The 23285-nt window shown below is 37.1% G+C and overlaps 1 protein-coding gene across 2 annotated transcripts in view; it reads right to left on the bottom strand.

The window, feature by feature from the left end:
- The window catches only part of GREM2 (gremlin 2, DAN family BMP antagonist), a 160472-nt gene that overhangs the window by 24855 nt on the left and 112332 nt on the right, over positions 1-23285 (bottom strand). Inside the window, exon 2 of one of the 2 annotated variants that reach the window (XM_044059222.1) lies at positions 11582-11757. The exons of the other annotated variant lie outside the window; for it this stretch is intronic. The gene's annotated coding sequence lies outside the window, so the exon portion shown is untranslated. The remainder of the gene's footprint in view (positions 1-11581; positions 11758-23285) is intronic. 2 annotated transcript variants of the gene reach the window in all.

The raw sequence follows: 23285 nt of genomic DNA, 5'->3' as shown, positions 1-23285 counted from the left end.
TAGATTGTTTTTTTTCTTTAGTGTACTGGCAAAACCCTTTGAAGAACATACTATGGGGGGGTGAATTTAAAAGAAAGTTGATCAAGTTAGAAACTAAATTAATAGTATATTTGGGCACTTTATATCCTAGGGGGTCTCAATTTTGATATTGATTGGAGCATTTAGATGCTAAATTTAGTGAATGGATTTTACCTTATTCACAGAACAAATGTGTTGGTTAGGTTAAAAGTAAGGAATTTTGGATGGACAAATTAATTGATTAATTTGATATTAATAATAAAAATATGTGGAATAAAAGTGAGGATAAAATTTTTAAAAAGTTTATATCTAAATAAAATACGTTTATATATTATGGATAAACACTTACAATTAAGTCTCAGGGGTAGGTTGAAAAGTATTTTTTATGTTTTTGAATGCATAAGTTATTGTGATGTATGAGGAAATGTGGAAATTTGTTATTTCATTAACTAGTAGAAGTGATTTATCTTTTTGAAAAAAGTGTTATTTGGGAATTTCATTCACTCTGTGTTGTGTTAATTTAGTTAATATAGTTATGATGTATGAGAAAGTGTGGGGGGTACATCTTTAAGCTTTAAAATGCACAATGATTCAAAGAAAGGTATTTAATTGTTTAATTATTTAATTAAATTAAATTGAATTAATGCTGAGATGGAATATAAAAAGCTGCTTGGATTGTATGAAGTTATTCCACTGAAGGCCTATGAGGCCGAGGTACCAGGATGTATTGAATAAAGAAAGAAAATTGGCAGCTACAGCAGTGCTCAGTGCTTTTTTGATTGAGGAGAATTCTTAGTGTTCTAGCTCCTTTGGGAGCTTGTGTGGTTTGGTGTTTGTACCATTTTAAGTTTATCCAATTTCCCTTTTGGTGTTAGATTGGCCTTATCCATCCTGTGGTTGATAATTATCCCTAATGAGAATAAGTAATAATCCAAAATGGCTCCCAGTGTCAGTATGTGGGCTTTCCAAACCCAGTGTAGGCAATCGTGATCCTCTGGAACCAACAAATGAAACTAAGGAAGATGTTGCATTGGTATATCCTGTTAAATCCTTGATCAGTGTGAGTGGAATTCTTGTAAATTGACTCTTTTCCAAAGGATTATGTTTATAAGATTGAAATAAAAATGTGAGACAATCCAATTGTTGCTAAATGATGTCCAGTTTATTGAGCTTCCTTATAAGAGCTTTTGTCCAGTAGACTTCATTAGATAAGTTTTTATTGAATGACATTACCATTAGTTGACCTATTTAAATACTTCTGGAAAGGCAGTGTGGTGGAGCACAGTCATTGTCACTGGAGGTACAAGCATGCAAAATCTGAAGGTAATGCTACTCAATGCTAGAAGTCTAACCTTAAAATGCACTCTCTTGAGGCACTCCTAAAAATGGAGAACATCGATATCTGTGCAGTAACTGAGGCCTGGTTCAAGGCTCCAGAGAGCACCCCTGCAATACCAGGCTACAACTCTTACCACACTTTTCGATCACCAAACCAGGACCTAAACACTAAAGGTGGTGGAGTGTCCATATTCACCAAGGATATTCACAACACCAGGCTAGTTGCCCAACACAATGCGCCTGAAATTCTCCAGGTGTAACTAATACTAGGTAAGACTGCAATCCAAATTGTAGCTTGCTACAGATCCCCCACCATGCCCCAAGATTCTCACTACACCTTTCTAAACATACTGGAAAATATTAAGATACTACCAACCACCCTAATACTGGGTGATTTCAACTACCCTGCCATTAACTGGGAAAACTACTCATGTACCAACACCTTTGCTAAATGGTTCTTGGAATTCATTAATTCCAACGCCATGGATCAACTAATCCTTAGTCCCACCAGGGGCTCCAATATCCTAGACCTGGTCATTACCAACATGGGAAATCAATCCTCCACACTTATGGTCACCCCCTCATTGGTCAGGTCTGACCCTAAGCTAATCACCCTTGACATCCACATTCCACCCCCACCCGCCCAGTAAGGAAACCTCCAAAAAAACTTCATCAAAGCCAGCTTTATCCTACTCAAGTCAGAAGTGACAAATTTCATGACACCCATGCAGATGGGAACTGAAAGTTTGACTGCTGAATCCTACACTAAGGCACTGTATGAGCACATCCACTCTGCATGAATCATGCCATCCCCAATAGAACCAAGACGCTCTCCTCCAAAAAAAGGAAGTCAGTCTGGTGGTCCCTTGCCATAAACAAACTTTACAACAAAAGGAAGAAACTGTTGCAGAAAAGAGGAAAATCCCAGGATGCAAAAAACTCCCTTACCAGTCTCAGTAAGAAGCTGAGATCCCTCATAAAATGCTCCAAATCTAGTTACGAAAATAAAACTTCCAAAGATTCCAAAGACAACCACAAGGCATTCTATAGTTATGTCAAGAATCTAAATGGCAATGCTCAGATCTGGTCTGAGCTACAACAGAATGGCATTAAATATACTGATCCCAAGGATATTGCCAATATCCTGGAAGATCGAGTCAGTTCAAACTTTGCCCCTCTCTCACCCCCTAAAGGACCCATCTCAATACCAAAAGATTGCCAAATTCCAGTAATAACGGCCACACAGGTAAAAAAATGTACTCTCCAAAGCTAAGAATACAGCATCCATCATGGGACCAGACGACATCCCAGGGTGTGTACTACATGAACTACAAAATGAACTAGTACCTCACCTAAATGTCATGTTTAATCATAGCCTCACCTCAGGCTTCATGCCCACTTAGTGGCGCACAGCTACAGTTATCCCACTCCACAAGGGGGAATCCACCTTGGATCCCAGGGACTACCACCCCATCAGTCTGACGAGCCTGATCTGCAAGGCCACGGAACGTATTATCATGGAACTTACAATCAAAAACATTGACAACCTTCAAACACTGGACCCCACGCAGTTTGGGTTCGTGAAGCGCCAATCTTGTCTCCTGAACCTGATTGACTTCTTCGAATCAGTCTCCAGAGCCATGGACAAGGGTAAGGTGATCCACACAGCCTAGCTGGACCTCGCCATGGCCTTTGGCACCATCACCCACTCTGGAATCATAGATAAACTTACTAAGCTGGGCATTAATCCCTACGTCACTCAATGGGTTGCCAACTGGCTTACTGACAGAACCCACACTGTAAAAGTAGCCAACTCCAAATCCAGCTCCAGACAAGTGACAAGTGGAGTACCTCAGGGTTCAGTCCTGGGGCCGCTCTTGTTTGGCATCTACTTCTCTGAAGTACAGGCCAACACTAAGGGACTCTGGCTAACAAAGTTCGCAGATGACTGCAAACTGGGAGCCATTATTGAATCCCCAAATGATGTGTACATTCTACAAAAGGGCCTTACAGAAACAGATGCCTGGTGCCAGAGCTATGGGCTCAAGCTCAATGCCAAGAAATGTATAGTTATCCCCTTTGGGAAAAAACATGCACCCGTGAATTACCACATAGGTAGCAGTACACTAAACACCAAAAGTGTGATAAGAGATTTAGGGACACAGGTAGACAGTGGTCTCACCTTTGATAACCACATCGTCAAAACAGTAAGGAAATCCAATGTGGCACACCTCATCACTAAGGGCTTTTCATCCAGAAAAAAGGAGGTCATTGTCCCACTGTACTCACCCCTCATTAGACCTATAATAGAATACAACGCCGTGTTTGGTATGTACCTCTAAAGACATCTGCAACAACTGGAAAGGCTGCAAAAATACCTCACTAAAAGAATCACAGGCCTAAAGCAGATGCCCTATGCTGACCATCTAAGAAATCTCCACCTATACTCTAAGTAGACGATATGCGACAGAGGCGATCTCTGCTTAACATACAAGGCAATGTCAAACCCAGAGCTGTTGGACATGCTACACTTAAAGAAATCCCAATCCCTCAGAAACACATGCTCCAGGGATCTAAAGCTTGTCATCACAATGAACAAAACATGCTGGAGGGATAGGTTCCTGACCCAGAGACTCCCCAGACTCTGGAATAGACTGCCCATATATGTCAAGCAGAGCAACTCTTTGTCCCTCTTCAAAAGGAACCTTGATGACTGGGTGGGAGATAGGAAATTCACCCCGGGGATCATGTCAATTGCCCTGCTAGACAGGGGTCCAGGGAAGTATATACTGTAGGAAGAAATAGCCAGGGAATTGTTATGGCTAGGCTTGTATAGGCCCTAGGGCCGATAGTCTAGTACCAACCTATGAACCTATGACTGACTCTTTAGAATGATTGGTCTAGACTCTGTCTGATTGGAGGGAAAGGCTGATCTTCAATTTCTAGAGGTGGACTGATTGGACCAGATGATTTTCTTAAACCATCTTAACTTTGGAACTTTTACCAGAATTATTCTAACTCTTATTGTTGTTTTTTCGTTTTTTTCAAAAAAGTCAGAGGTGGCACAAGAGAAATCACTAAATAGCAGCTACCACAGAATTGGAACATGGGACCTTGTCGGCTGTGTGTCCACTTTTCTGGAACATAGGGATTAACCAATATGTTTTTCTTGTACACTGAGCTTTTGCTTCTGATGTGGGGTTCAGCATTTGGTTCAGAGTTCAACTGATCACAATGAATCAAGATGGAGAAAATAACACTTCACAGAAGAAAAATAGTAAAAATGCTTTGGCTTTGGGACCTGAAGCTTCATGAGAAAAAGGGATTAACTCAGAAAGTCTTGCTGATGTCTAAAGCCTTGATAAACTATGTATCATACATTAACTAATTCATTGAAATGTCAGAGTGCCATACCCACTTTTACAAAGGCTAATGGGTGTCAGCATTAATCTTGTTTCATAGCATATATAAGCTTGATTAGGGTATGCTGGTGAAGGTTCAATAAGTACCCAGAACAAAAAAGGGCTACTCATTGCTCCTGTTTCAAAGAACATGTGGGATTAAAGGGTATGAGTGACTGAAAGTTTTTGTTTCCCATCCATAGATCCAAGTCGTGCTTAAATATGGACAGGGGTGAGCTTGATTTACGTGGATGAGGACTCTATTCCAGAGCAGCAGTATCCTCTGCAAGATATATTTGCCCCTCCAAACCATTCTGTTGATGTTGCAGAAGAGGATTACATCCCTAGACTGAGTTATTTATAATGCCATTTGACTTGGTGATGTGCAGTAAATCCATCAGTACTGAGATGGCGGGTATCTTGTATGCGAGACACAGGTCACTATTTAGAAGTCTGTAGGAAATTGATTAGTTTTGGTTTTTGTTTTACAGGATCCCTGTTCTGTATGTTTTATTTATATAAATGACTAAGAATTCATTAGTCTCTACTATGTAACCTTAGGCCAGCTTATTATTTGCATTCACTTTTGAAAACCACAGTTTAAATACTTCATCATTCAGTATTATTGGATACTGTCCCTTAGGTATATAGTGGATTACATTGCATTACGTTACCTGTGTATGATGGCACAGCGAGGCAAAAAGCCTTCATAATCTGTCCTTAAGTGCATTGCACATTCTATCTCCCATTCTTTCTTTTTTTTATCTCCCTAACAACTGAGGCATCTGATTGGCTTATACATGTGGGAGGTGGGCATCCTTATCCTTGGTCCATCTTGTCCCTTTTCAGGAAGCCCTATTGGTCCATTCTTTCCTCAGTAGTGAGTCATATGGTAGTGACTGGGTCAGCTAGGCAGTCCCTTGGAGAAGCCTAGCCTTGATTGCCCGTCAACTCACAATGCTTGATTGTGGAGTAAATGTACATGCTCCCACACACATCAGATTCCTTGACTTAACAGAGAAGTTTGTGCCTGATGTAGTGCAAACTAACTTGGCCATTACAGGGACAACAATACACCCAGCTAGTGACATGTTATAAAAACTACAGGTTTAGCAGTTTCCTCTCCATAATGATAAGAAAGCTGGCATCAGCCACTCAAGCTCATGTTCTCATGAGCAGTCATTCAGATGTCCATATCATTAACTGAACACATCATCTGGGTTGCAGTCAGGGCTTCATCCCTCTGTGGCATGGGATAGGCTTACCTCCTCTCTTTTTATCTTTTCTGCTTGTGTTATGCCTTTTGAATACTTTAGTAACTTTCCTGTCCATTAGATGTTCTGGTAGGCATTCCATGCCCATCAACTTCTCCATGAAGAAGGATTTTCTGAAGTACTTTCTAGACATTAAGTCCCCACAGCAGAAGCCTGGATGAGAACAGATCTCTCTCACATGGCCGATACTTGTTGATTTATTTGGCATCTGGACTTGAATTTTATTTCTTCAAACTTGGCATTTGTTCCACTTTGTCCAGGTTGACTTGGTGTGATTGGTGTTAACACTGTCTCAGTTTTAATCAGTGTCTGAAGTATCCAGGGATTGATAAGTGAAGCTGTTTGGAGACAGCCTTTTTTTTTGGAATAGACTGGATCAAAATTTTGACTTGCTGACACTGATTTTCGTCATTGAGCTGACAGTCTTGTGGGTGATTTGAGGTCATTGTAGCAGCTTCAGTGAATAGAAGAATATATGTTCTTTACTTTTGAGCTAAGTGTTTTTGTTGCTGAGTTGTTTCAGTACTCTGGGGATTGATTTGTTGTGCTGTTTGGAGGCAGTTTTTTTAAGTAGAGAGGAGCCAAATTTTATATTGCAACTGTTGATTTTGTCATTAAACTGACTGCTTCTCCAATGGTCTGGGGTCACTGCATAAACTTGAACAAACGGATGGGTAGACTTTTTTTTAGTTAAGTGTTTCAAATGGTCACAGACTGCATGGCATGGTGGATTACTTTGGAGATCATTTTTAGTTGCCCTATTATTTTATTGTGGATGCCTGTATTTTTGTAGTACTTTAGACATTGTAATGTCTTCTGGAAAAAATGGTCACAGACTGCGTGGCATGGTGGATTACTTTGGAGATCATTTTTAGTTGCCCTATTATTTTATTGTGGATGCCTATGTTTTGGTTGTAGAAATTGTACTGTCTTCTGGAAAAAAACAGACCGCACTGATGTTTTAAAGTAGGAAGAGGATTTATTAGTGCATTGGTGAAATCTTCAGTGTTTGCATAGTTATCACTTAGTAGTTTGTATAAATAATAATTATTTTTGCAATTTATTTAAATGGTTTATTTATCTATCATGTTTGAGTTGAGTTTGTAATCGTGCTTAGGAAATAACATATAAACAAACCTGAACTTGAACTTGTGAAACCCAAGAAGTAGATGGTCCCTATGGTTTACTGGTTATGCTCCATCCTCCCACTCAGTCCTTCCTTTCCAGGAAACCCCATTCTGATCTCCCTAATAAGATCTTGTGCACCCATACTATGTCTTCCTTGTCTCTTCTTGTCACCCTAGTCTATTGCAGTTTAACTGTATTCAGTATTTTACCCCCCTCTTTTGGTCACTCCCCTTACCTCTTTACTATCCACCCCACATCCTCTTGCATACATTTGTGAATTCCCTCTCTGTCACCCATTCTGATTGTTCATTCCATGGATACACAGGCTTTTCCATAAAGAAGTGATATTTATTTACCCTTTCTTGACCAGTTTAGTCCCTCTTGGCCAATGGCCTTCTTTTAGGGGAGACTCAAGGTGGCATTCATAATGGCTAAGGAAGATTTAGCCAAAAATGACTATTCTTTTTCATAACTGCAGTGGGATCCTTTAAATATATCTGAGATACTACCAATTCAGGCAGATGGGAACTTATTTAACATCACACGCAAGGGATGGCACACTCTGGAGTCCAGAACTCCCCATGATGTACCTCAATGTCAGCAATGAAAAATAAAACTAAGTAACAGGGATTAGGTTGGAACCCAAAGCTTTCTCATCTTCTGGTATCAAAACGGAGTGTACTATCTATGGAATCATTAATATAGTCCTTCACTTTCTTAGATCTATAGAACACTTAGTTCCTACAATTTGCTGACTGTGCCTCTTGCTCCTTCCTCTGTCCTTTCTATTCAGGACAATCTCCTTACATCTCACTGGCATCATTTTGTGTAGTGATATTATTTAATCCCCTCCCAGATTTCTTTCTGGTCTTAACTGAGAACAGCTTTAGCTCTTCTGGTCTCTGCTCATAGTCTTTCACCACCAATTTGTACTGTCTTCTGATGGCCTTCCCCTGCAGTCCTTCCAGCAGCCTTATATGCCCTTCCATCTTTACAGACAGCATTCAAGATGTGGCCAAATATGGGCTCAGCTGCCTCTACCCTCTGTTTCTGGTGATCCAGCTCAGACGGACCCAACACTTTTCTTCTTCTGTTACTGTCATTTCTACACCTTCCAGCTGATACTTCACAGAGGATTGCTGTAGACCAGGTGCAGTACTTTGTTTTTGTCTGTTCTGAACCTCAGCTGCTACTCTTCAGCCTACTTGGTTGCCCTTTCTAAATCCTTACCTAGCCACTTCCCTCATCCTCCACTTTGTGTGACCACTCAAAAGGATGACCTGCTCTTTGTTCTCTCAGATATATTTCAAATTAACACACTGACAACTACTGGACACAGGAGCAAAACACCTTTGTTATGATACCATGTGTCCGTGCATGTATGAGTGTGTGTAATATATATATATATATATATATATATATATATATATATATATATATGTTAAATATTAAAATTAAAATTACACATTTACACACACCACATACAGTGAAAGAGAACTCATGCGTCTTTAGTACAACACACACAACACATTTAAACTGGAGCATTGTGTGTGTGTGTATATATACGCAATGCCTTAGCTAGCAGGCAACAGGTTAGTTAATTTAACCAGGCTCAAACCCTCTACCTGAGCTACAGGAGACAAGATTCTGAATCCCCTACATCAACTACCAGACTGTTAGCTTTAAAACAAAACCAAGCTGTTCTTCCATGACAAAAACTCTTTATTAAGACTAGAAGTAAAATAAAATAAAACTCAATCAGAGTCTTGATTCTAAAAAGTTTTCTGATAACTGGTAACTTCTTAGACTATTAGCTTTAGTGTATCTTCAAGGAATTGTGAGCTTCAGTAAAATTTCAAGGAACTGTGAACTTCAAAGGAAGAGAAGTTTACTGCTGCTCATGCTGTCTGTTTTCAATGTGCGATTGTTTTGTTTAGCAAATGGTCATAAGTTTGTGCTACAGAAGTTGGCAGCAGTGTTAGTACTGCTTTTGATGCAGATATCTGTGGGTCTGACTCTCACACCATGTAGATAGATTGGTGATACTGTGTTATACTTTATGGATGTTGCAGTCCTAAATGTCACCTCCTTTGGATTGTTGTTGTTGTTTCTTTCAGCTTTTCCCGGTTAGGGGTCGCCACAGCGGAACTCCGGTCCGCTAATGATTGGCAGTAGATTTTTACATGCCGAATTGCCAGCCCTGACGCACAACCTTCAATGAAGGTACGCCCATTCACGCATGTCCCTACACAGACGACGCCTTAGCTGAGAATCGAAAAGGGGCAATGTCTGTCTGTGAGGCGACAACGCTACCGCAGCACCACAACCGCAGTGTCACCTCCTTTGGATAAGATGCCTTATAACTACAGACCTGTAGTTGTTTGCCATCCATTCCCTATTGCAATATTAGCAGCTTCCCATTTTTTGTTTAATGTAACACAACACAGGTAATTTATTTTTCAAGGGCAGCAGGCACTAACTTTGTAGATGAGACAATGAAAATAAAGTTCTTTGCTAGTAGTAACCTCTTCATTATTTACAGATCTCTTTAATGTGGGATTATTCAGATGAATTTTACTTCTGCAGAGATTGTGCATATTGACTGTCATTGGTGGATTGTAAAAACAGAAGTCAGAGGGGCCTTAAAAGGCTGAAGTGTTCTGAAATGGGCAGTTTTGTCATTATTGGTTCAAATAGTTTGTTTCAATGCTTACTGGAAAAATATTCAAAACTACAAATTTAAAACTCACTCTAACAAGTGGTGTTACATTATGCAAAGAATATAACTTAATACAATCAGGAAGATGAATCAAAGAACACGTGCACCTGGTCCTAAATGTGTGCAAGGGGGCTATAGTTTGAAAACAGCCCAAAGGCAAACTTAATCCACCACTGGCCAGATGCATTTTCTTTGAATTTGAGTTTTAATGCTATTTCAATGGATGTGAGTTTCAAGGGCAGAGAAATTTACTGTTAATGCGAAGTCTGTTTTTTATTGCGAAACTGCGTTAATGCTAAGTCTGTTTTTTTATTGCGAAACTGTATTGTTTTGTTTAGCAAATGTGTAACAGTGTCTGTGCTATAAAATTTGAAATAAAAGTTTTCAATTAAATCCAAATATCTGTAATCACTGTAGCTGTGAAGAAGAAAACAGTATGCACACTGACAGGTTTGAACAGTGTTTATGGCAAGGAGAACTATCCAAGTAATGGAACATTAAAATGGCTGGGGGGGGGGGGGCTAGGGTGGCGTGGCTGCTGCAGGGATGGTTCAGAATCCATTACCCTGCCTAGGGCCCCATTTGAACATGATCCCGCTCTGTAAGGAAGAGTTTATCAAACTTTCCATATGGAACTAGATGGTAATTTATCTATTTATCTGTTAACTGGGTAGGTGGACTGGCTTGGGCGATCTTTGTCAGCCACAAACCAGGCTCCAAAAGGAGCAAAATAAGCAAGTGTTGATTGTATGATGAGCATGTGAGACAGTACATGTACTATTGAGTGTTACAAGGTGATTTAGAAAATAAACAGCAAAATATAATGATACTTATTACCTAATACTTTCATACATAAGTACAGATATAAGAACAAATTAAATATATACAGTAAGTACATATACACAAGTGTGCTCTGCTTAACATCCTTCCACAAAAAGTCTGACTGCATTTACGTCCATACTGTACTAAGCTGGTGTAAATGCGATCAGCTGTTATGCAGATGGACGTTAAGGAAAGCATAATGCAAAGAATAGGGTGTTTGCTTAACATCCACGCAGCTTAATGTTCTATGGGATAAAACCTGTCCCAGACATTAAACTTGTTTCTAATTTTGAAATCGTAAATTATGAATAGAATACATTTGTTCACAGACTGTTGGCATACAGTAAATGAATTCCTTTTGGCCCCAGATGGTCAACAGTTTCATCTTACTCTGTTATTTGCTATATAAAAGTGGTAAAACATTAAATTCTTTCTTCAAAGATGACTCGCTCATGAACAAAGATAAAAATGCAAATCCACATTCAAGTTGTAGCTCATGAAGCTATGACCACCTGAGGGGCCTTCTGTGTGGCTTTTTCATGTCTGATAATTCAATTATTTGAAAAATGGGTGGGTAATAAAAGCAGATCTTGAAGAATGCTGTGTTCTCATTTAAATAATTACTGCTAATTTGCTTTCTATGACGTTTACTTGTGAAAATCCAGGTTTTGCTACTAGGCTCATTGGCATGCTAACCTGATGCATTTCTATGAAATATACAACATAATAAGATGGTGATGTTAAAGCTTGCGATTTGTTTCTTTACTGTTTGGCACATAATATAATTTATTTATAAAAGACAAACTTAAAGCCATGAACAGAAATAGTCATTCAAGTATAAGAAGACTACATAGCTAAGTGAAATATGTAACAGTGCTTACCTTAGTTTTTAGATGGACTCATTGGTTGATGGAGTAACTTGAGAAGTCAAGTTTGTAGCTCACAAGTACCACTCCAGTAGGTCTGGTGTCCAGTTATGGATGAGACAGATGTAAGGTACTGTGTCACTGCAGTTGTATAGTCAGGTACTGTTGACAAAAGACACTTTGTTTCACGTCTGAAATTAAATAAGCCAATGCATGACTTAGTAAATTAAGAAAATCTACAAGATAAGAGCATTTATCTAATAGTGAGCAGTTTTAGATAAGGCAGGTCCATAAATTCCTATACTGCAAATTGGGAAAAAGAGTAACCAGTGGTGATAAAAGAGTACATCTATCTATCTATCTATCTATCTATCTATCTATCTATCTATCTATCTATCTATCTATCTATCTATCTCTCTATCTATCTATCTATGTGAGTGTATTTGTATGTTTTTAAAACACTGGATATCCTCTGTAATGTTTAGGACAGTTTATTTACAGTGCAACTACATCAAATCAAAGTTACTCCCACACAAGGAAAACAGAAGTACACTATTCAAGTCACTAACAATTCAGTTTTTAAAGTCTCTTAGAAACCCAGTAGACTATGTAGTTCCTTTACATGATGCTGCAGATAATAATAAGCTGCTTATAACCTCCAAATAAATCCACAACTTAAGAGTCCTGGAAAACCCACAGTTAAACGGATACTCAACAGGCAATGCCTCTGATAAAGCCATAGTTAAACTGATACTCCTCTGATAAATCCACAGTTAAACTGATACTCAACAGGTAAATCCTCTAGTCAATCCACAGTTCTTCTGGTTAAGGTATCTCAAAAATGTCTGCTCTTGGTCTTACAAATCCCTCCCTGCTTGCTTATCCTTAAGTTACCTTTTCCAATTTCTTTACAACTTTTACTGTGTTTTAGTTATTTTATCATGAGATATTATGCAAATATTATGAACGGTGTTAAACTACTATCTTAAGAATGTGGTCTAAATGTTGACAGATTAGCTATAGCTTGGATAACTTTTTAAGCGATATTTCACATGAGACTATGAGATCTGTGTGGTGACACAGTCGTGCAGCAGTCAGCATTGCTATTCATAGCACTTGACTGACCAGTTAATTTTCCACCTGAGGGGCCCTCTCTGTGGCTTTCTTATGTCATTATTGTGTTCATATGGGTTTTGGGTCTTCCATATTACAAAGACATTCTGCTAGGTGACCCAATAATGTTCAATCTGTGACTAGGTGATGTTGTGGTCTATGTGTGAGCACATTTGTGTGACGTGCAATGGACTGGGTCCCAGGAACTGATTCCTGTCTTACCACTGTTTTCAGGTATATGCTCTAGTTCCAAGAGAGACACAACTGGATAAAACAGCTATTAAAGTGGATGGATAAATGAATGGAAAGAATGATGTCTGGATGAATAGATGGATGCCATTTCTGTTTGGCAAGCTATTGCCCCATGCATGTGATGCATTGTTGGTAGCACGTACAGAGGTTAAAGTTGACAGTTTTAGGTCCTGTGGTACAGAGTTTGATTCCCTCAGCCCTCATTTGCCTCTTGTGTGACCTTGAACAAATCACTTAACCAGATATTGCTCCTGGGTCATCCTTGAAAAGGGAACTTGTGTCCAGTGGGCCTACCTTTAACAAATAGTGTTATTATTAGGCTATGTGCCAAACAGTAAAGAAACAAATCACAAGTTTTCACATCACTATCTTATTATGCTGTATATTTCACAGAAATGCATTGAGTTAGCATGCCAGTCAGCCTAGTAGCAAAACCTGGATTTTTACAAGTAAAAGTCATAAAAAAGACTAATTAGCAAATAATTATTTAAATAAGAACACAATATTCTTCATGATCTGCTTTTATTAATTATCTATTTTGAAATAACTGAATTATCAGAAATGCATAGCCTTTGAAATCAGTTTTGTGATTAGAAAGGTGCATGCAATAGGTTGCCTAAATTACAGAAACACGATTGATGATAGCTTAATATGTGCTTATCATACCATGCAGTATTCCAGTTTCCTTCAGGTTTAGCAACAGTCTATTACTTTAATGTGACTCCCTGTCAATTGAAGTTCTTATTCACATAAATAAAGGGCACTGTATGTTTCACTGCTTTCCATATCAGTGGTTCTCCTTGTTCCCAAACATTTTCTTCAGATATGGTATTTATTTTGAATCCTTCCTGTTAACCCAAATGCTAGCCTGCCCATTTAATTAAAGTCAGTATTCTGACAGTTTATACTTCTAACACACACACACACACACACACACACACACACACACACACACACACACACACACACACACACACACACACACACACATTTATTGGGCCTCCTAGGCTCTGCTCATTAACACTAAGTGTCACTTAACAATTCTGAGTACCTTACTCTTCCTTTCCTTGACATATTTTTTGAACAATTTGTTTGACCGCATCACCTAGTATTCCCCAAGTATCTAAAACCTACATTTGGATGGTAAATCACTCTAAAATCTTCATTGTTCTGGGTCTTTTTTTCATAAAAGAAACTATAACACATCATAAAGCATGGCAGATGACACTTCGATAGTTCACCATTTTTTAGTGTTGGCACTGCCTAATAAACATACAGTTTACAGAAGAAGCCAGATTTGTATAGTCTGACTTGTTGAGTTCAGTCTTACCACCTGACAAAAATATATATTTAGTAGAAACCATTAACCATACATAATGTGTTTAGGAAAGGTGTGTTACGATGATCACCCTTAGCTCTGAAGTCTGATACAGTATTAGTTAAAAGTCCAGAATGTTCTTTTTTTGTCTTTACAACTGTCAGAACTCTAACATTAAAGAATTTAAGAGGGCCATACCACAACATTTAGCATGTGAGACTTACTGTGCCTCATCATCTTTGAGCAATTATCTGTGAAGCTCATGAAGATTTTGCTACTAGGGTATAAGGTGTGTTCAAGCCTCAGTGATATCTTGCTTCTATTACTAATTAAGCATTTGTAATGATGATGCACTGAATAATTCATCCTTGTGTGTAAATCACTCTTAACTTCATAAGGAGTTATGGCTGCCATACTAGGATCTAAGTTTGGCCAAACTCATGAAGTATATAATGGGGAAAATGTATTTGCTGGTATTTATCTTTCAAAGAACATAATCAGTTCTATTTCTAGGCCTTACTACTTATGTACACACACTGTTTTTTATGATAATTTATCCTTCATCAAAATGCTTAGGCTGTATTTTTTCTGCAGTTTTTAATGTATAATTTCATATATTGTAAAAGCATTTGTTGCTTTTATCCATGTGTAAAACCTTAGATGTAATGATACTAAATGGAATTGATATGTAGTACATCACTAAATCAGATCAATAACTTAGCATTTTGGGATGGTCTACTGTTAAAATAGTTGTTGCTTTTAAATGATCTTATTTGCTTCACAGTATATGAGTAACTATCACAATATTCAACAGAAGATTAATGAAAAGCAAAGAATTTGGAAAAGAAAACATATAAAATTCTATTAACGTGATATATTCATTTTTGAAAAAAAAAAGTGTTTGATGCTCAACTACAAATGATTCCATTTATGAAGATTCTAACCTGGAGTCCATGATAGCTCATTTTTCTAATAATGGTTTATGTGCTATGCAGTCAAATGCTTTTGATGAGTCAAATAATTTACTTAAGCTTGGAAAACTTATGAAAGGTTGCACCAATAATTGCAGAAAAGATCGCTAAGTGATACCACTTGACATACTTTAATTTTTCCCAATAAAACAGAACTGATGAATATCATTTACCCTGGAATCCGTTAATAATTGTAATTCCTTCTTTGCCATATGCCTCTAAGATGTAGAAACCTTTTAGATAAGACTACACTGGGTTTATGGTATCAGAACTACTGGGTATTCCCTTTCCACGAACAAAGACAATTTGTATAATGCACATACACACAGACGCACACGCACGCACGCACACCCACACACACACACACACACACACACACACACACACACACACACACACACACACACACACACACACACACACACACGCATACACACACACACACTCACACACACACACACACACACACACACACACACACACACACACACACACACACACACACACACACACACACACACACACACACACACACACACACACACAGAACACACACACACACACACACACACACACACACACACACACACACACACACACACACACACACACACACACACACGCAGTATAATGAAATTGTTTTGATTGAATGATTAACGAGGCAGGATAACAGGCCAGTCATTGTAACTTCAATTCCTGTGAGTATCCTTTTACTAATTATAACTGACCCTGGAGAGTTCCTAGCATTTACACTGCTTAATACAATTAATTCTCAAACAAGTGATGGCAGTGGAATTTTATCAACAGCTGTATTGCCATGTATTTGTGGATTGCCATAGTCCAGGATATATGAGGAAAAGAAACTGTGTTTTAGTAGTTTTAAAGTGACCCTAACTGATGTTATACTTCCTCCATTTAAAGCCAGAAGAAGTTGATAATGATCTCCTAGACAAAGTAACGTATTTAGGGAAATAGTTTCTGTTGCAATTTCATGTTGGGTCTAAATAAACTTTAAAATATTTTTTGCCATTCAGACAGCAAGGTGATAATTCCTCACCAATAGCTTCATACATTTGGCAGCCAAAGCAAGTTAATGTTTGGATTATTAAGCAGTTTATAAGACTTACTTTGCTGTCATGACAACTTCAGTTTCTGAATTGAATATTCTTCTGGCTTTTCCTGGTTAGGGGTTGCCACAGCGAAACTCTGGTCTGCTAATGATTAGCAGTAGATTTTTATGGTGACGAGGTGCCAGCCTGACACCCAACCTTCAACGAAGGCACACCCATTCACATATGTCTTTCGAACACCACTCGACCACGGGGAGGACATACAGACTCCACACAGAAGGTGCTCCTGCTGAGAATTGAACGGGAGAACCTCTTGCTGTGAGGCAACAATGCTACCGCTGCACCACCGCGGCTTCTAGTTTCTGAATTCTGAGGAACAGCAGCAATATGGCATAGGGTAGGATCTATGATATTTTTTTAAAGCGTGGGTTCAAGTTAAAATTGAATTTGAAAACAAAAATTGAGTTTGATGCAAAATTGTGACTTATATTTTACATGGGCTTGCATCCCATACAGCCTCAATCAACTCTCTCCTTTTTTTTTGTTTCTTTTCAATTTTTTTTTTAATTCTAAATGAATAAAGACTTGCAGATGAAATTATTCCAGACAGATTTTAGGCTGCCAGTGATGATCATAATAGAAGCACAGAGAATTAAGGCTCTGACCTCTTAATAAGCTGCTTCCTATTATCACAGATACACATTTTATTTCTTTGCACTTCCATTTGCATGTTGTGTGACTCTGAGCAAGTCACTTAACCAGTTGGTGCTCCTAGGTCACCCTTAAAAGGGACACTTGTGCCCATTAAGCTTACCATGTCAACAAAATATAAAAGCAGATGTTCTTTTTACCTCTACAGTTGCCTTCAATACAGAAATGATCTTTGAACAAAAGGTGTTATTTTGCAGCCGCATTAGCACTAGGTATATTATGTTTTTTGAACAAAGAGACTAGAATGTGTACTGTCAGTCACCAATGGCATTGTCAAACAGCATTGACCTAACAATGGTTGAAATGACAACAGAGGAAAAAGTTGTGCAAAATAAGAATTTGCAGGGTACCATTGACAACTTGAGGTCTCTGCAGGAGACTGCTTACATACTGGAAACAAACAACCACAGTACCCAGCCGAAACCAGGAAATACAACACAGGAATTCTCCTCAATAAAATAAAATAAACCAAACGTGAGCACAGCTATGGCTACAATTCTTTATTCAACATCACATTCCTTTTTTTTTTTTTTTTTTTTTTTTTTATTACGGCTAGAATTCTTTATTCCACATCACATTCTGGTACCTCGACTCCAACAGCCTTCAAAGGAATAACCTCATTGCGGCTACAATTCTTTAGTCCACATCACATTCTGGTACCTCGACTCCAACAGCCTTCAAAGGAATAATCTCATTACATTCAGTAGCCATTTTATATCCCCCTAATTCCAGTGCTAATTAGTTAAATACATTCACTTCCTTTTGATAATAATTTTAATTTCCCAAATGTTAAAGGTGCCTCACACAGATATAAAAGCCATCCCTCACTTTTATAAAGTTGTTATACATTTTGCACATCTCCATTATAAAATTTCTTTATATGATAAATGTAAATAACTTACTACTTTTTCCATTTCACCATTTTCCATTGAATGTCCTATGCTTGTTGTGCCTGCCAATGTTAAAGTTACATCCCAGTGACAATGACTAAATGCGTGGTCTAATGGTTAATGTCTTTGCCTTACAAACACAAGGTGCAGGGTTTAAATCTCACAAGGGATAACTGGCTAGGCTTAAAATGGCTTGCAAGGGCAGTTAGCGTAGTACTAACCTATGAAATGTGCCACTACACTTGCCCTTTCATAAGAAGGAAAGTAACCCTGAAGCCAGTATAATGAAGTAGAGGGATGCGGGGGTACAACTAGGTATAGGGGTTGGGGAATTCCTTCTACATGAAATAATAATGTGTGAAAGCAAATTTGTTTGTGCTATTCTAATACCAATATATGATGATGTGCATGCACATGTTCACTGGTTGTGTGTAGTTTCAGAGAAGTGCTTGCTTGATGAGTGTGATTTATGAAATATATTCCAAAAATGACTAATTTAAAGATAAAGCAAATCTGCCCTTGAACAGACATACTATATTTAAGACAAAAAATGGTTTAATATACTGAGTAATGCGACAAGTCTTGTATTGAGGGGATACACACATTGCTAGAGTTAAACATAAAAAGCAATTGCTAGCAAGGAAGCCAAGTTAAAACAGACACAAATAATTTTATGTATAAAATATAAATACTCTAAACTTCTGTTTACCTGCATAGGTCACAAGCCAAACAAATGCATGTATGTGGGATATTAACTGTTCCTATCAACTCTAAACTTGTTTAGAGTTTGTTGCAAGTTTTTTTTTATAATGTGCAAATGAAAGGCAAGCTATCTCAATTCCAATTCAATATAGCAAACTTCTATTGATGTCCTATCCTTTTTATATTAATTTTTCAATTAAACTAGACATTAAATAGCTTCACTACATTGTATAGCTTCACAGAAATTCAGTTATTTTATTTTTGCATATTATTTCACAAATATCTCACTTGACCACAATGTTATGAATATCACACAAATTATTTCAATTAAGATACTAACTATATAACTCATTAAGAAAAAAATAATAGTTCATGAGGAAAGTTAGTGATCATATTGCTAAACCACAGTGCTTCCAGTAGAAATAATAAAACCATAAGAAGTGAAGCACTTGGCAATCTGCATCCAGAAGCGCAAATTACTAGGTGAAAATTATATCAAACACAAGAAAACAATGGCCACCTTGGAACAGGAATTGGAACAGAGCTCCATCCTTCTTGCCATTTAACAACTCTTTTAAAGCTCTTTGCCTAAACATTATGAAAGAGTATGGATATATGTGTATATTAATATAACCTCACTATAGCTAATGAAACATGATCAAGGCTTACTCATTGACTGAGCCAAGAAAAGTATACACATAAAACGTCTGTAAAAAAGAACATTTTAAATGCATATGGCATTGTCAAATTTTTTATATTCAGCAAACATCAGCATTTAAAAACATGGTCTTCCTTTTGCTGAAACATCATAAACATACTTGAACTGTTATAATTTTCTGTAAATAGAAGCAGATTGACTATGCACACATGCTAATATTAAGTTTATAAATAATGGTTAGTATGCCTCATTTAAATCATAGACAGAGTAAAATTAGTTATTTTGGATTTCTTCAGTTAAAATTGTCAGATTCCATTTTGTTACAAAGCATGATTCTTGTAAAAACAGATAAACCAAGGAACAGAGATTGCGTGGTTCCAAACAGCTTGGAGAAATAATCCACAACAGTTTTTAGCGCTTTCAGTCACCAATTTATTATGCGACCTTCTTCAGAAACCATTACTTTACTCTGTTGCTTCATTTTATACCTCTTAACAGGAAGTTACCTCATAATTACACATATTGAATTAAAGTGCCATTCTACCATTTCTATCAACCTTCAATAAAAAATTCTTTGTATAAAAAGTTCTTTGTATAAAAAACATCTTTCAGTAAGACTTATTTTTATGCTTTACAATTCTTGACTATTTATATTATCACATAATGTATAATGTATCACAAAATTGTTTTATCTATATTTTAAAAAACATTTTAAATTTATTGTATCGTTCAGTCCAGGGAATTTATCAGCTCCTAAAAGGAGCTGCCAGTATGCTTCCTTGCATTCTAAGATATTATTTAGGTCACCATTCAAACTGATGTTGTCCACACTGTCCAAAACAAAAAACTCAAACTTTTTGAATTCTTCACAAAGGATTGAATGTCTAAACAAGGCATTAAATTTATCTTTCTTTTTTATAGCCAAGTTGTGTTCATAGACTCGTCTTTTTAAACTTCTTTTAGTTTTACCTATATAGTATTGTCTACATGTCACACATCTTGCTACATAGACCAATAGTTCACTATTGCAATTGAAATAGTTCTTAGCCCAGAAAGTTTCATTTGATGACCCTATTGTAATGAACGAAGTGTTTGAAATAAATCTACACTGTTTACAATTAGTACAACTGTATGCTCCTTTTTTAATTGTACATGCCCTAGAAGGTTTTGTCATTTCTCCATGGAATTCCAACATACTTTTTATATTACAAACCTTTTTGTAAGTGAATTTTGGACCTAAACCCACTTTGTCTACAAGGTCTTTGTTTCCCACTATGATGTTCCAATTTTGTGTAATTATGTTTTTTATCTTCCATAATTCATCTACTATGGGAACAGGGAAAGCTATTCGAAAATTGTCATTATTTTCAAATTCACCACCATGTTCGAACAACTTTCCAGCATGCACCACGACTTCTGTAGAATGTAAAATTGGTCTTGCCACATTTTTCCTTAGTAACTTGAGAGACAAGACTGTTTCCCACTTTGACATTCAAAAAATCGTAGTCGGAGCGGTCAGGGAGTGCCTGGCAGAATTGAATATTCAACGAACATCAAATCCAGGCGTAACAAACAAGTCACATGACGGAGTTGGGCGTGGAGACGTGAACTCAGTCAAGGAAGGAGAAAATAGTAGCGTTCCGGCTAATGGTGAGTCTATTTTTCAAACTAATGTACGAGCCGAGAATAGAGGGCAAGCCGTAGAACTTCAACACAACAACAACCGTAAAGAAGGAGGTTCAACGTTGGCAGTTAATGGTAGCGACGTTTGGAGATATGTATCCAGAGACAACGAAAATCCTTTTGCGGATGTTGAGAACATTACAGTGTCTTTCAGAGTAAGTAATGATAACATGGAGTATATTAACTGTCGCAAAAGTATTTTTGACATGGAAAAAGCGGTAATACAACATGTAAACTTACTTTTGGAAGTGCAATACTTGGAAGAGTGTGTAAGGCGTCAGGTTGTCCCAAGGCTACAGCAAAATTTCCTAATTGCGTTTCGCCTGGGGACAAATTATGTTTAGACTTGATTAAATTATACAATGACACCGGAATAAAGATGATGACTATATTAATAGATCATTACAAGGCCGAGTTAAACAAATTGAAGGAGGTAATTAAGACTTTAGATCAAAGAATTAAGGGACACACCTCCTTCCATAATTTTACAGCTTTATATAATGGTGTAGAAGCTAAAGCTGAGAGACATAGAGCGACAGTAGTAACGAGAAAACAACACAAATTGAAAAGGGATCTCTTGGCTTATAATTCAAACAGAGCATACATCATTAATGAAGAAGGGAATGATGAAAACCCCAACACTATAATTCAGAGTAACACTGAATTAAATGATAAAAGAACTACAACAAGGGTTGAACGAGTTTCACCCTTAGAAATGTCCAAATCTACATCTAAGGATGACAATGTTAATATTCAGACTTCGGAGGTAAATGAGAATGTTGAACAAGTGATGATTTCCAACAAAGTGAATAATAACAACAATGACAACATCACTTATGCTGAGGTAGCCAGCACATCAAGCAATATTTCAGGGGCCCCTTTTCAAGTAAACAACAATTTACACAAAAGAACTACAAGGTGGTACAATGCCACACAGAAAAAGCACAAGATGAAGGGAAAGAACAAGAAAAGGTGGTAGAATCAATAGAAATAGACAATTATGAAGTGGACATTTTAAATGTGTCAAGAATATCTTTGTCTGATGAAGCTAGAAGTGTTCTCAAAAAAGGCTTTTCATTTATTCCCTCGAATAAATTCAACATGGGGAAATTGTTAATAGATTTCAGACTATATTTAAGAAAACTAAATTTAAATTACATCATGCATGATATAGCCAGTATTAACAGTGGGGGAACACCAAATGTCACAAGGCCAAGCACTTATAATCCACCTTTGCTTAATACCTTACAGGTTTTTCAAAATTGTTGTGAAAAAGAGTTTAGAAAAATAAAACACAACACTTGTGACAACAATTTGTCAGATTTGGAAATAAAGGCGTTACGTTCTCTGAGTAATGACAGAAGTATCAGAATAATGAAAGCCGACAAAGGTGGCAAAATAGTGATTATGAATAGTGATGAATATACACAAAATATGGAAGAGTCTTTGACAGACGAGAACACATACAAGAATATAGGCAAGGAAACAATAAAGACAAAGTATAACACAATAAACAGTTTTCTGTTTGATATGTTAAGTCAAGGAGAAATAGATTTTAAAACTTATGAATACATGTTGGTCGAAGAACCCAAATTGCCTAACCTATTTGGAATTCCAAAAATTCAGGAGAACATAGAAAAGATTCCATTTAGACCTATTATATCAGCCAAGATGTCAAAAACAGAAAACATATCCATTTGGCTAGACAAAACATTAAATCCAATAGTTCAGAAGTCCAAACATTATTTAAGGGATTCCTGGCATCTATTGGAAATTCTAAGGGATTTTCGGATTGAAAGTAACAACTTAAATTTCGGTACATTAGATGTGAGGAGCCTTTACACTTCTATAGACCAGCAGGTAGGGATTGAATACATGAGAGAGTATTTGAGTAAAAATTCTGCACTGACAAACACAAAAATAAATACTTGTTGTGCCCTGATGGAAATTGTACTAGAAAACAATTTCTTTATATTTAACAAAAAAATGTATCAGCAAACATCAGGAGTAGCAATGGGTGCTAGAGTAGCTCCCGCATTTGCTAATATGGTAATGGCAAATTGGGAGCAAAAATATTTAGAAACGCACCCAAACTATTCAAAAGTCAGATTATACTATAGATTTATAGATGATTTGATTTTTTTGTGGTCAGGAGATTACTTAGAATTCGTGGAATTAGTTGAAGACTTAAACAATACTACTTCTTTTTTGAAGTTCAAACTTGGTGAATTTGGAAAGTCTATTAATTTTTTAGATATAAATATGAAGATTGATGAGGAGAATAAAAAATTCCTAAGCCAAATCTATAGAAAACCGTATTTTGCAAATCAATACTTGCATAATGACAGCTT

The sequence above is a fragment of the Protopterus annectens genome, chromosome 1.part2 (genome assembly GCF_019279795.1).
Source record: "Protopterus annectens isolate FY-2018-M chromosome 1.part2, PAN1.0, whole genome shotgun sequence".
Lineage (NCBI taxonomy): Eukaryota > Metazoa > Chordata > Ceratodontiformes > Protopteridae > Protopterus > Protopterus annectens.
This window is presented reverse-complemented; position numbering and strand designations above follow the sequence as displayed.